The following is a 13,853-nucleotide window of genomic DNA, read 5'->3' on the forward strand; positions in this document are numbered from 1 at the left end:
TAATTGCGTGAGAACAAGTTCCCCCAAGTGGAATTTTCCACACAAAAAAAGGCCTCTTCAGACTCCCACACTTCGCTCGAGCCTGGCTTGGCATTTTCGAAAAACACACATACATCTCCTTCAAAGCTCGCAGGTGCTCCAACAGACTCGGCTTGCTGCTGATTGACCCGGAGGCGACCCCACCCACTCATGGCCGTTTTGCTCACGAGAGCTGGCTTCGTCCACACACACACACACACACACACCTTTACAAGTATGGTGCATACTGAATCGTTGATTATGCAGGCTTGCTATTGGTGCGCCGATATGCTCACACATGTCCCTGCCAAAATGTGCACACCTACTTGCTTGTCCGCCATGTAGCATGAGTTCACACTTGCTGCAGTTGCATGCAATGACTCCTACTCTATCGCAGTAGCTGCCCGCGCTTTGGTCACCCATCATTTTCACCTCCACTGGGTGAATCACACACACGCGCACGCTGCCGCAGCGCTGGGCAGCAACCCCACACACACCGACTCTCGTGTCGACTGACCCGTTACACACACACACACACACACACACACACACACACACACACACACATACACTGTGCCATTAAATCAGGTAGCCCAACTTCTATCCGAGTCTCAACAATGTCAACACCCACACATAGAAGTGCGCGCTCGCGATTCGCAAGCCTTATCCCACCGCACACGCAGCTACTAACGTTCCTCGCCCCGTGTCTTTCGGCTTCTGTCGTCGGTCCTATTCCTGCCATCAACTCCGACTCACACTCCGTTTTGGCTTGGCACATCACGCACGCACACACATCCATTCACAAAGTATGATCTCCAGCTTCCCCAACCTTTGGCTCGCTTTCTGTCACCATGCTGCCGATTGAGCAACTTCAGAATTACAGAGTTAAAATAATAATAATAAAAACTATAAAAAAAATTATACAGGACGTGTTCTCACCCATGTCCTAGTTGTGAACTGCTTATAAAACAAAAACAAATAATGCGACTTAAATGAGTTCAAAGCCGTGATTGGCCATGCAAAAACAAGTGGTTCCCATCTTGGTGCACTCGAAATATCAAGATGAATGACTGCGAGCCTTTCCAGACGTCAAAATTTTGGTTCGCCCAAACTTACATTGAAGGGATCATTAGTTTGCACATTATGGAGTTTATTTTTACCGCTATCATTTGTGAGAGACTAAGCTACCCGCCTTGTATACATTCATTGGACAATCACATATTCTCCTTTTTATGATTTGTAAAAACTTACTATTTAAGAGCAAAAGCGTGCACATTGATTTTACGTGATGATTGTAAGCACTTTCATGCATAAAATGATCTCATTGCATCTACTCATTTGTCTTATGTATTGGATTAGTGTTAGCTATCTTGATTGAAAACATTGTTGCAAACAAATGAAAATTCTTCCTGATTGTGATTCACTTTGAGAACTACCATTACAAATGCTTTGATGCTTGGGTGACATTGTGCATTTTGAGCTTGGTATTGATTATGAATTTTAGTGTTTGATTTGAATTTATAACACTAAAATTAAGCTTGTTTAAGGCGAAAACAGATCATTTCAGAGTTGTGGTTGATCATGACATTTTTAGTGCTTGTATTGATTGACAAATGCTTAAGAGCAATAATGATTTGAATTGTTTGAAGGGATGTGGCCGAAGTGTACTTCCAATTGATCCAAGATGAATCATCATTGCAAAATATTGCAGAATGTGGCTACTTAGAGCCATTCCAATTATTTAGATTAAAAATTGTATACATGCTAACACCTACTTGGTCTAAAGTGAAAATGTTTTCATTCGAGCTAAGTGTAGATAATTTTTTGAGAACTTTCAAGTATAAATTTGGCTATTAAGAGTCATTCATTTTTATTTCATCAAGTTAAAGTCATCTCTAGCTCATAAATTGCTCTAAAAATTATAAAAACTTCACCTGAGCTAGTTATTAGCCAACTTTTAGAAAAGCTTTGAATTGTAAAATTTGGATTTGAAGAGCCACTTCATTTCATTCAAAAGTTACATTAATTTCAGCTCTTGGCTTGTTTTAATTTCATACTTCAAGTGAGCTAGATACTAATCTACTTTGAATCATACAGGAGAGATTATAATTTATAAAATTTGCTTATGTAGAAGCTCATTTTATCCCTCTCATTTTATTATGTATGCATAAATTTGCTACAAAGAGCATCATGTGCATAACCAAAGGCATTTTTTTCCTTGGGTTTTTTCTCTTTGATAAATTTGGGTATGCAAAACTATAGTTTTAGATTTTTATTCTTGTGTGTTTTTTTTGTGGCTTTTAATAATTGGCTTTTGGAGCTTGTGTTTACACTTAGCTTCAAAAACTTCTTTTGCAAATAAAAAAGATCGAGACTTCTCTACACAAAGGGGATGATTACTCAAAGAGCATATAGATATGTAATCCTTTCATGATTTTGATCTTTTTTATCTTTCCATTCTCTATGCTTGGCTTAAGTGAAATTTTGCTTCTAAACTATGGTTCTTTCATGTTCAAAGGCTACACATAATAAAGTTTTAACACTTTGCTTTGTGAAAATTAACTTATCAAAAAATTAGATTTAATGTGTATTAATCATAAGTAATTTGCCTTAATTTTAAGTTAATGTAAAATCATTTTTAATTAACTTTAAACTCTTAGTGATAGTTTTAATACTCCATTCATTTTTAACATGACTTATGACTATGATTAAGCTTTAGTTCATTTATCAAAAAAAATAAAAAAGTACGAAAAGAATTATATGAAACAAAAAAGTATCAAGAAAAAGTAGCAAAAGAGTTACTATACATGAAAAAAAAAATTATATGTTATGTTGTGTCTATGTGAGGCATAACGCCTTATTAACTCTTAGCAGGTCAGGCGAATCACCTTGGATCGCTTGGTTATGGCCTTAAACCGATGCCCTGAGCTGATAGGGGTCAACCGTCGCCTTGATAGACTCGTAGGGTTTTAGAACACCTTTTTGAAGGTTCAAAGAACCCAGTCACACCTAAACTTACCTTGGGATGGTAGCTTTGTATTGTGCTTTACTTTTTTCAATGAATGATCAAAACAAAACCTCTATGAGCTTCAAAAAGCCTTCACAATGTACTAATAGATTAAGAGCTATTTTATAGCAAGTAGACATGATAAACTTGATTGATTTATTAACATTGGTTAGTAAATTTATGACCTTGCTTTAGCTTAGGATCATAATTAATTGCTTGTGTTTTATGCATAAAACTAAAATTTCGAGTGGTTGAAACTTCACAATAATTTAGTATTAGCTAGTTTTTAACTATAATATACTCGTCTTTTGAAGAAAAAAGTTCACTTTACATGATTATTCATTGTATTTCATGTTTTGTATCTTTGTTGGCCTTCAATGCTCATTACTTATTCTTATGTTTTACAACTCAACATCTCTTTCAACCATGAACTTACATAACATTTCTTAAGCTCATTTGGAGTTCCAAAGTTATATATACTAGCTTAAAAGATTTAAGTTTAATCACATTGTAAAAAGGATTGTGGTGAAAATCCTTAAACGAAAGCCTTTAAGCAAGAAAGCTTCATTTTTTAGTATCCACTTTTGCAGATTCACTTTTGAAATGTCTTTCTCCAAAGTGTTCACTTTTTGGCGTAGCTTTAAGCTAAATGTCTATGCTTCATAGACTAAAGCTAACTATTATAATTAGAATAAGCTCTTCTTGATTAATTTAATTTCTATTTTCTAATTCTAAAGTGTTCACTCTTTGACATAACTTTGAGCTCAATGTCTATGCTTGAGAGACTAAAGCTAACTATTATAATTAGAATAAACTCTTCTTGATTAATTTAATTACTATTTTCTCATTAGTCTACTTCTGTACATTTCATTTTGTAATGAAGTGTTATTACAATTTCATTATATTAATCATTTTTATTCTTCTACAAGAATTTGATTTGTGGTATTTAACATCACTAATTAAATTAAATCTTAATCTTATAATTCACATATGTGCCTTATAATTTACTTGTATGTACATAGATTTTATAAAGTTCTAGCATTATTCACTTTGTATATATAGCTATTGAAAAAGTGTCGTGATTAACATACGATAATTAATGTGTGTATCATTAATGTGCTTTAGAGTTTTAATTTATGACAAATCGAAGTCGTGATTAACATATGATAATTAATGTGTGTATCATTAATGTGCTTTAGAGTTTTAATTTATGACAAATCGAACTTCGGTGAACTTAATGTGTGCATAAGTTGTAAAATTAATGATTAGAGTTAATCTTGCAATAGTTAATCTCTACTTTCATTAGAGAGTTGATTTCTTGAATGATATATTCATGATTATTCAATGTTCGTGCTTCTCTACGCTGATCGGGTTGCCAATCCACGAATTTGATAATTTTGTGGATAACACGGTCTAATCACAACCCACACATAATTAATAAACCTATCGATCGCAAACCCGATTATAAGATATAAAAACATAAAAATTAGATAAAAATTATAAGATCGCAAACCCGATTATAAGATATAAAAACATAAAAATTAGATAAATAAAAATAAAAGATTCAAAAAATCAACTCTTCAATACAAATAGAGATTAACCATAACAAAATAACTCTAATCATTAATCAATCAACTCCTACCCGCATCAAATCCACTTATGTTAAGCTTACCATAAACTAAAATCTCCCAAGTACGTTAATGATAAGTTCCCGCTAATGATCGTATGTCAATTACGACACTTCATCAATAACTAAAACGAAATGAATGGTGTTGAAGCTTCATAAAACCTGTTCACGCACAAACAAACAATGACACATTAATTATAAAATTAAAATCCAATTTAATCAACTTCATCAATGACATTAAATATCATAATTCGAAATGCTTATAGAAAAATAAAAATGGTTGTTAACAAGTACATACATCTCTCAAATCTACCTTGTGACAAGATAAAATGTAGAGAAAAAATAAACTCATGGAAACTAATCATTAGTTATTAAAAAAATATATTATGATTTTGATTAATTAAAAATATATTACTCTAATTACAATGATTAACACTAGTCTTAGAAGTAAAAACCTCTTTGCCTAAAGAGGTCTTTTGAAGGGCTTTTACCACAATCCACCTCTACTCTAGATTTAAGCTTGAACCCTTTATGGTAACATATGCAACTTTGAAAATTCCAAGTGATCTTAGATTTATACAAAGTGAGTTAAAAATATTATGCACAATCATAAATATCTTTCGGTTGATGCACATTCAATGTAACCTGTGTATTTGCTAACAATCTTATGCAAATAAAGAGAATGCCGAAAACATACAAAATCATCAAAGATGTGAGACATGGGGATTTATCAAGGGAAAGACGCAAACACATGCTCATCGAGACAACAAATACAAAAAAGGACTGCATGCCAACAGCACCCATTGGAACGAGGGGCCCATTGGAACAAGGGGCAGACAAGTAAAGTTTGTGATGTTATGCCAATCATACAGACTACACTCCATATACCATTGTTTATTACATAGCTTCTCTTTCCTAACATTCTCACGTCGATGCTCAAGCATAGCTACCAAGACTATGCGAGTTCAAAAACTTCTTTCTATGCAATCAATTAAGTGTAAAAGTTGGCGAAAACTAGCATACGCATGGTGGATGGTAGAAAGGAATCTCTTGTAAGCCTGAATAAAATATCAACGATTTGAAGCCGTAGCTACCAAGTCTGTAATTTCAAATCAACTCTTCCTTCTTTTAGAGTGATCAATCAAGTGTGAAGGTTGACGATGACTAGCATACGCGTGGTGGGATTGAATCTATTGAAACTCTAAATAAAATATTAGAGTTGCCAATATTGTGAGTTACAAGACTCACTTAGTAGAAGCCTTTTGACAATCTTAATATTCTGAACTTTAATAGCTTGGAAAAGGTAATTTCCAAGACTATGACCCCAAGTACCACAACAATTGTAGAAATATAACTTCATTTAAAAACCATGTCTTTTTTCTTCAAAAATTTCGTGACCCATATTAAAACACGATGTTTTTTATTAATTTCAATTTCTTGAGTAGACTTGGTGGTATTAGGGTGTTTTACCAACAGAGCGAAATAAAGAGAAAATAGTTTTGATTACACAAGAAAATTTTATTTCCTGTGCGTTTGTAAATAAAAGTCATTCTACATCATTTATCTAAAGTTTCGATTCAGATTGATAACCTTAAATATGACCTTATGATTAACCATGTCTACTATTTTGAAATCCTAGTCACGTTGCATGTACGTATGTTTTAGTTATCCAAGCATATTCAATTACATAAACATACTTTACTACACTTCATCTGTAAAATGTAATTTTCTTTATAATCATATACTAATAATGTATTATTAACCTGCTTTTTTGAAAATCTTAATAATACCCTAGAGATATTGGAGACACTATCTCCGAATTTTATTTAAGTACTTAAAAGCTACTTTTGTTTGAGATGCTAATGGTAAAACTAAAAGTTACTATTTTAATTACTCTTAAATACAACCATGTCCCATTCACAAAGAGCCCACTATACATGGCAACAAATATCTTGGGCTTCGCATTATCTAAACATAATATGGTGAAAGATATCTCCTTTGTACGTTACACAAACTAAGAGATGAAGACTAGCAAAAATAAGAGACTCCTCGACCAAGAGAAAGAGAGTCCGCCAAAGGCGGCGACCACACTAGTTATGTAGAAATTTGAAAAGCATAAGCTTTAAGGAATTGAATTCAACATTCATACTGTTGATACTATCGTGAAGACATTTCAACCGTTTTCCATCTCATGGTAGATAATATTTCATTTTAAGCGCAATTTTCCTTGAACTTAGCATATATTCGCATTGCCATTGACATTTGTATATTGAAACCCTTTAAAACACCCTTAGCGTTTCTTATGGTTGATGACCCAATTAGTTGTAGACAAAAAAGGGACTATCATTAAAACAATAGCAAAATGAATAATATCTTTTTAACATTTACCCGTTACCGTAAAGAAGCTGCTTGCAAAATTCTTTTGGAAATTCCTGACCTTCATCAAACCTCATATTTAACTAGCTACTCGACCTCATCATTAACTAGCTACTTGACTGTACATAGGTGGATAGAGTACATAGGCAGCTCAACTTTTTCAACTGCCTCCGCCACTTACGAAAACAGCTAGCTCTTGCACATCTAGCCGGCCAGCCACTTTGCAACCATTAAAAGACCCCATCGAATATTAGCCCACCAACCAGCAATCTTGAGCACAACTGGTACAGCCTGTTGAGAGGCTGCTCTTATTTAAACAACTAACTTGCTGATTGGCTGGGAGGGATGGCCTCGCTATTGCTGGGAGAGGTGGGGTGTGGGTTACAACGGCCAGCCAGCCACTTGCTGGTCAAAAAAGGCATGGATTACTTCACCCCTGCAAGAGTACTTTTGGCTGGCCGGTCGACCAACACACTATAGGTCGACCAACACCTATAGTGCTCATGCTAAGAGAGGTGGACTCAGGAGTGCCAAGTTTCTATGGCACTCATCTGAACCCAGGCTTAAGGCCACTTTGCGCTAAAACCCACAAAGCAAGGACAACCACATCTGCCTGTTAAAAACTGACACCGTTTTCACCTGAGCATTAAGTACTGAATTCCCCGAAAAGGGCTGCCATACTCAATATACAATCTCCTTTGGAAGCCTACCTTGTAAGTTTGTCTCTGCATTGTGCATGTGAAATATGCATGCATACACAAACTACGTACATACAAGTAGCAAGGGATCAGACAAACCATTATAAGTGTCTTCAAATGAAAAGTCAGAACCACAGACCAAGGTATTCTTTGGTTTCATCACTTCCCCACTTCCCACACACACAGACAAAGAAAAAGCAACGAAAAAAGAGTCTTATACACACACATGTCAACCATTGCTCAGGGATGCACAACTCTTCCTGTATTCTTCTCTCCAGGAGAAGAAACCTAAGACTTTAATGGTACTTGCAAGTGATCAAAATCGCAATACACGCTCACACGTACCGCGCAATGCAGACACAAGACGGGGTTCCAAAAGAGTCCTACGGGCAGGTCAGAAATGGGTTTTCTACTCCCGTGCATTTCCATCAAAGAGAAATCTCATCAGAGCCCAGTGCGTTTCCTCATACCCGCCCCTACGACTGAATTCCTCCTCTATAAGAAGGGTGGAGAAGAAGTTGTTGTATGAGTGCTCTCGCTCCATGTTTCTAAGATTTGTAGTTTTTTCATCTTCATAGCATTCGGATGAAACTTTTAGAGTGGCATCAGTTTGTCAGAGGTAATTTAGCATCAACTGCATAATCAGAGTGTAGAATAAGATTTCAAGAGCTCGTCATTTGGCCTCCCATTACCATCAGATTAAATCATGCACAAGAGCACCCACGCACGCAGAATAAACAAATCCAGATTCCAATAACCTCTAAGATGTGACTCTGAAGGAATCATTGCCATGAATCCACAATGATACACATACGAAGGACATGCCCATCTCCCAGATGGAGACATGTAGCATCAGATTTGTCTTCAAGTAGAAAGAAAAGTCTCGACTCGAAGATGGTTTCCAGATGCGTTCAAAAGAGCTACGTCTTAAGCGAAGAACAGGCAACCCTAATAGCGCGCAGAAAACTAGCTCCTAACGAGGTCCGAGATACGTACCATTAACGCTGACAGCAGACGGGGGAGAAGGGGCGATTTCAGACGAAGCTCATGACAGAGCAAGGAGACAATCGACATGGCATCAGTTCCGACCGCCCGTCTCCGAGTTGTCATCATCAACCATGCCTCTCAACGGGGTCAGGGCGATGGAAAAACAGTGTGTGGACAGATGAGCAAAATAGGGGCAGTTAGGGTTTCATCGTTTCCACACTCGGGCGCTTTTAGGGTAAGGGGGCCAATAGGTGGATTCACCCCCAATATAAAGATACAAACGTTCGTGGACGAACTCCCACTATAAAAGTTATCGAATGGCAAAACTCCACATAAGCGGACATTCTTAAACTCATTTCACAAACAAAAGAATCGGCATTGCGTGGACTACCAACTCACGCCCCTCGTGGTTAGATTTTTGGGTGACACCCCCCCCCCCCCCCCCCCCCCCGCCCCTCCAGCCCAAGTGATGGGCACAACCTGCGAGTCGCTCTACGTGACTCCCGCCAAGAGAATATTGCGTTGAGAGTTTTTTGAAACACTTGATAAACGATGCACACCAACAGTTGTATAGTGTATAAAAGAGGAGCATTAAAAATTCACACATCAAGCCAAAGAACTCCATATGAGATGAAGCCAGAGAATGAACCTCCAAAGGCTGTTGCTTATCTTTCCCTTTAGCCATAGTGTATCACAAGCAGAGTACAGCCACTCAAACAAGGCAACCCAAACACATCAACCACAGACAGAATATACACAAGCCCGCTAAGTGAGGGAAAACCCTCACCTTTAAATAGGATTGAATGGTCAAAGCTGTGAATAATCAACTCGTCCATGTGAATGCAGCTCCATCGCACCGCCATGCCCAATCAACAGTCAGATGGCATTTTCTACTCTTGCATTGAATGGATCCATGTGTCTGCCAGCAAATGCATCATCAAGATTCAGCAGGATTAAGTAACAGATTATCCTGCTTCCCAAAGAAGCGTATTGTCCAATAAAGGGAGAGTGAAGTAGAATTTCCATGTTCAAAAAGCAGTTTTTGTAACAATAATTTTATAATCAATCACCAATTCTTCTAGTGAGGCTAGCTCTATCATGAGGCAAGGTGGGTAAATTTCAGCCAGGTATTCTTTGAAGGTATGATTGTTAATACTCAATAAATCATCCATGAATCTAAACGTGTTATTGAAGACCAAAAGTTGTTTGGCCTCTTCATAATGTTTCATTTTTTAACACAACCATTTGTATTCAAAAAATAATAAGTATAGATTGCACATTATTGGTGAGCAGGAGAATCTTATAGGTACGCCCATTTTTTGTCTATAACAGTTTGACCCTAATTGAACAAAGCAATTTTGCAATATCTATTTAATAACCATAATTAGAGTAACTTTGTCAAAGCACAATGGTGGTTTTTTAACTGAAGTTTTAACCCAATAAGGTGTTCTTACCAGTGATATCTTTTCAAACCCTTGTGTCTTTTTGTTAGCAAAAGCCAGGTTGATAATCTCATGGAGCACTCCCAGAAGGCCGTCCTTACCTAAGAGAGGAGTGTTTTCATAACTGAATTTTTAACCCAACAAGGTGTTCTTACCAGTGATATCTTTTCAAACCCTTGTGTCTTTTTGTTAGCAAAAGCCAAGTTGGTAATCTCATGGAGCACTCCTAGAAGGCCATCATTACCTGAGAGAGGAATGTTTTCTTAACATTGTGTAATATTAGTGGTGAAGATACAATAGATATTCGTAGGTAGGTTGATAAAAACCTTCAATGAATTCTTAGCAAGCCAAAAAGTACAATACTCTATACCACTGAATCTTTTAAGGTCTGTTCTTTGTTTAGCACAAAGATTGTGTAACATTTAATGGCCTAATAACTTGTGTGTAGCGGAAATTAGCATGAACATAGTGGGCATTTCATTAGAATAGATTCCTAATGAGAATTACAAGAGTGCTTGGGTGGAGAGAGCAACAAAAAGCATAACACCTAGTTAGATAGCATCAACAATACTTTCAAAAGAGAGAGAAATTAAGCTATTGACAACAGTTGAGGACCGGATTTGCATGGAGCCGGTCCCCCCTCCAAAAGGCTTTGTATTATGGTTTCTCCCATCAAGAGAGACATTGTACAATACAATTCTTTGTGTTTCTTCAAGACTAGCTAGTGCAATGAAGATGAAAGCTTCATGCACCAAGCAAAACACTTAGCAAACACAACTTTAATTATCCCCGTTCTCAGACCCAAGACCTCACACACCTTCGAAGATGGTGAGAGCTAGCAGGGTATGAGAGTAGATTGAGAGGAAGAAGGAGTATCTTACAAGAAAGATGTACATCTCCTCACATAATCACTCATATTAGCATAGCTTTAGCTTAGCAATTAGCTTGGTAGAGGAGATGAGCATGCATTGAAGCTTGGCTCTTGGTTGGATTTGCATCCACAAGCCAAGAGTGTGTCGATGTAGGCTTCTATCTCACAAGCTTGGAGTAGGTGATGAGTTCTCCATTAAAGCTTGGGAAGAGATAGTCTTCTCTTTCTTCACACATGAGATTGTGTGAGTGTGTGTGTGATAATGCCTTGCAAAAATCAGCCCTCTCTCTCTCTCTTGGGCGAGCCCCCTTGCTATTTGCTCTTGCAGGCTCCCTATTGGACAATGCCAAGCTCAGCCAATGGCTATTAAGCAGCATAAGTGATAGCCTTCTGACATGTGTCCCCCTTTCCCCTTTTGTGAGAGCTTAATCAATTAAACTTAATTGATTTAAGTGAATTAAATCCCCATTGGACCTTTTCCCATTCTGACCAATAGGAATTAAGTAGCCCATTGGGCTGCTCAATTCCTATTGGACCCCTTCTCAGGCTGTCCAATAATCATCCAGGAGACTTAATTTTCATTGGTTCTTTTTATTAAGTGTTTTAAAATTAATTAGGCTAAATTTACTCTAGCCTAATTCTCATTGGTCCACTTCAAGGGTCATCCAATAGAAATTGGGCATACCTTGTGGGCATCTGGCCTAGGGAGCTGACATGTGTCCCTCATTCCCTTTGTGTAAAGGGGGCTTGTGTGTGTGTGTGTGTGTGTGTGTGTGGCTTTCTCTCTCATCCCCTACCTTTAGGGCTCGCCCCCTCATGTGTAGGGATGTGTGTTGACTTTGGAGAGCACACAAAGCATCCAATTCCCCCTAAGCTTTAACCCTTTGGACACAACCTTTGAATTTTGGAACCTTAGCATTTTGGAAGTCTTAATGGGCTGAACCTTAGGGTCTTTTTAGCCCATTGTTTGCACATGGCTCTTTTGCAGATGGCCCCCCTTTGGATCCCTATTTTCCCTCCTTTGGATCCCTACTGTGGCCGATCTGCTAGCTTAACCAATATTCTAGCTTTTTCTCCCCTGGCACTTCCCCACATTAAATGATCAGTTTAATATGAGAAAATCATTTAGGAGAATTAGATATTGATTATTATGACAGATTGCAAACCTCTGTCATGACTAGATTCAGGCAGGAAGTAACATCTTTTGTAACACAAGAAAAAATACCGTTTGATGCATCTGAAATCCACCAAAACTTTTGTTTATGTTTTAAAAAAATAGGGAATCACACGGGAATCTTACTTGATGTTTCTTTGTATCCCATATTGTTCAAATCCCTTAGCAATGCTAAAGCCACATCCTTTAGCGTTTCATTTACCTTTTCAAATTCATTTCCACCCAACCTTACCAGGGCAGCATCATAAACAAGCTTCTTACAGATAACGAATACAGTGTTGGCAGCTTTATCGAGGCTGACTATAAACCAATCACGAGTCAGATCATGGCAATCTTGCATAATTTTTGGGGTGACCCAAGTAGTACCCATGATGAGCCATTTAACTGGCAAAAGACTAACCTTTTGAAAAAAGACCTGTAACGGAATTGATATTTTGATGATATATTTGTGAAATATTTGATATTCTGATGAAGCATTGCAATGTTGATTTGAATTGTGGAATATGATCACTTGTTGGGTGTTGTGTGAGCAGATCAGTGATTGGCACATGCTGGACAATAAAGCGATAGCAGTTATCCGGAATAAAACTGCCACCATTGGATTTTCTGTGGCAAGCCTTAGTATTTATGGTTTAGTTATAAGTTGAGATGTAGACAGCTATGAATTGTTATATTGAGCTCTTTATGAGCCAGGACTATTTTATGCCCAAGTGTGAATTGGATGTAACTCATTTTTGAGCATGAACTTTTCTATAAATTAAATACGTGCAAGAGGGACATGCTCACTCTTGCACGGGGGGAGATTGCACCCAGCGTCGTCTTGTTTTTCTCTTCTCTCCTCTCTTCTCTCTCGCCGTGCTGGCGTAGCACTCCGCTCTAGGAGGTGCGCCTGCACATGCTCTCTCGCTCTATCTCCCTCTCTGTCTCTCTGTGCTCGTGTGCAGCTTGATTATGCGCAAGGATGATTGCCAGGTATGCAGATTTGTCGGTTTATGCTAGATATTGTGTTATCTTGGGTATTTTGTAGGGCAGCCATGTTTCTGTCTGTAGCAGTGGTATCAGAGCTTGGAAATGATCCTGAAATTGCAACTAAGACTAAGGAAGCATGGATATGGAGAGAACAAGAGCTATGATGAATACAACTAAGTAATTTGAACTCTTTCTTGAAATGTATAGGGATGCATGTATATATTTTGTTTGAAAAGATGCTTGGAATGCGAACCTATTAAATTACAAGTCAAATGAATCCATCGAAGCTCTATATTATTATTATTTTTATTATTATTAGCAAGCTTTGTAAGATGATTCTTTACAGTAATTGTTAATCATGTATAATATGCTTGCTTATAGAGTACAAAGCATGGGTGGTAATAGAAGGATGAAATGAAGTTCAATTTTTATTTTTTTTATTTTCTAATAAACCTCGATGATCTCTATTGCTGGTAGGAAGGGGAAGAAGACATCAAGAAGTGGTAGATGAATGTGCACTTCTTAGAGAGACCATACTTGCCTAATGTAGTCGAGGAGCTGTAAATATTTATTTATATATATAAATAAAAACACGAGGAAAAATCACCTCTCGCAATTACCTTAATGAGGATCGATTGATCCTTCAGCCTTGAAGATATATGACACACAAAGGCTGCGCAGAGA

The 13,853-nt window shown here is 37.3% G+C and overlaps 1 long non-coding RNA gene across 1 annotated transcript; it reads right to left on the reverse strand.

The window, feature by feature from the left end:
* Nucleotides 1–7,989: 7,989 nt before the first annotated feature.
* Nucleotides 7,990–8,943, reverse strand: LOC147450953 (uncharacterized). The gene is made up of 2 exons (XR_015189311.1): nucleotides 8,723–8,943; nucleotides 7,990–8,360 (listed from the first exon to the last, which is right to left on the reverse strand). It is a non-coding gene; the product is annotated as an uncharacterized LOC147450953 (long non-coding RNA).
* Nucleotides 8,944–13,853: the final 4,910 nt, after the last annotated feature.

This window comes from Adiantum capillus-veneris, chromosome 9 (genome assembly GCF_014529385.1).
Source record: "Adiantum capillus-veneris isolate H3 chromosome 9, ASM1452938v2, whole genome shotgun sequence".
Taxonomy (NCBI): Eukaryota; Viridiplantae; Streptophyta; class Polypodiopsida; order Polypodiales; family Pteridaceae; genus Adiantum; species Adiantum capillus-veneris.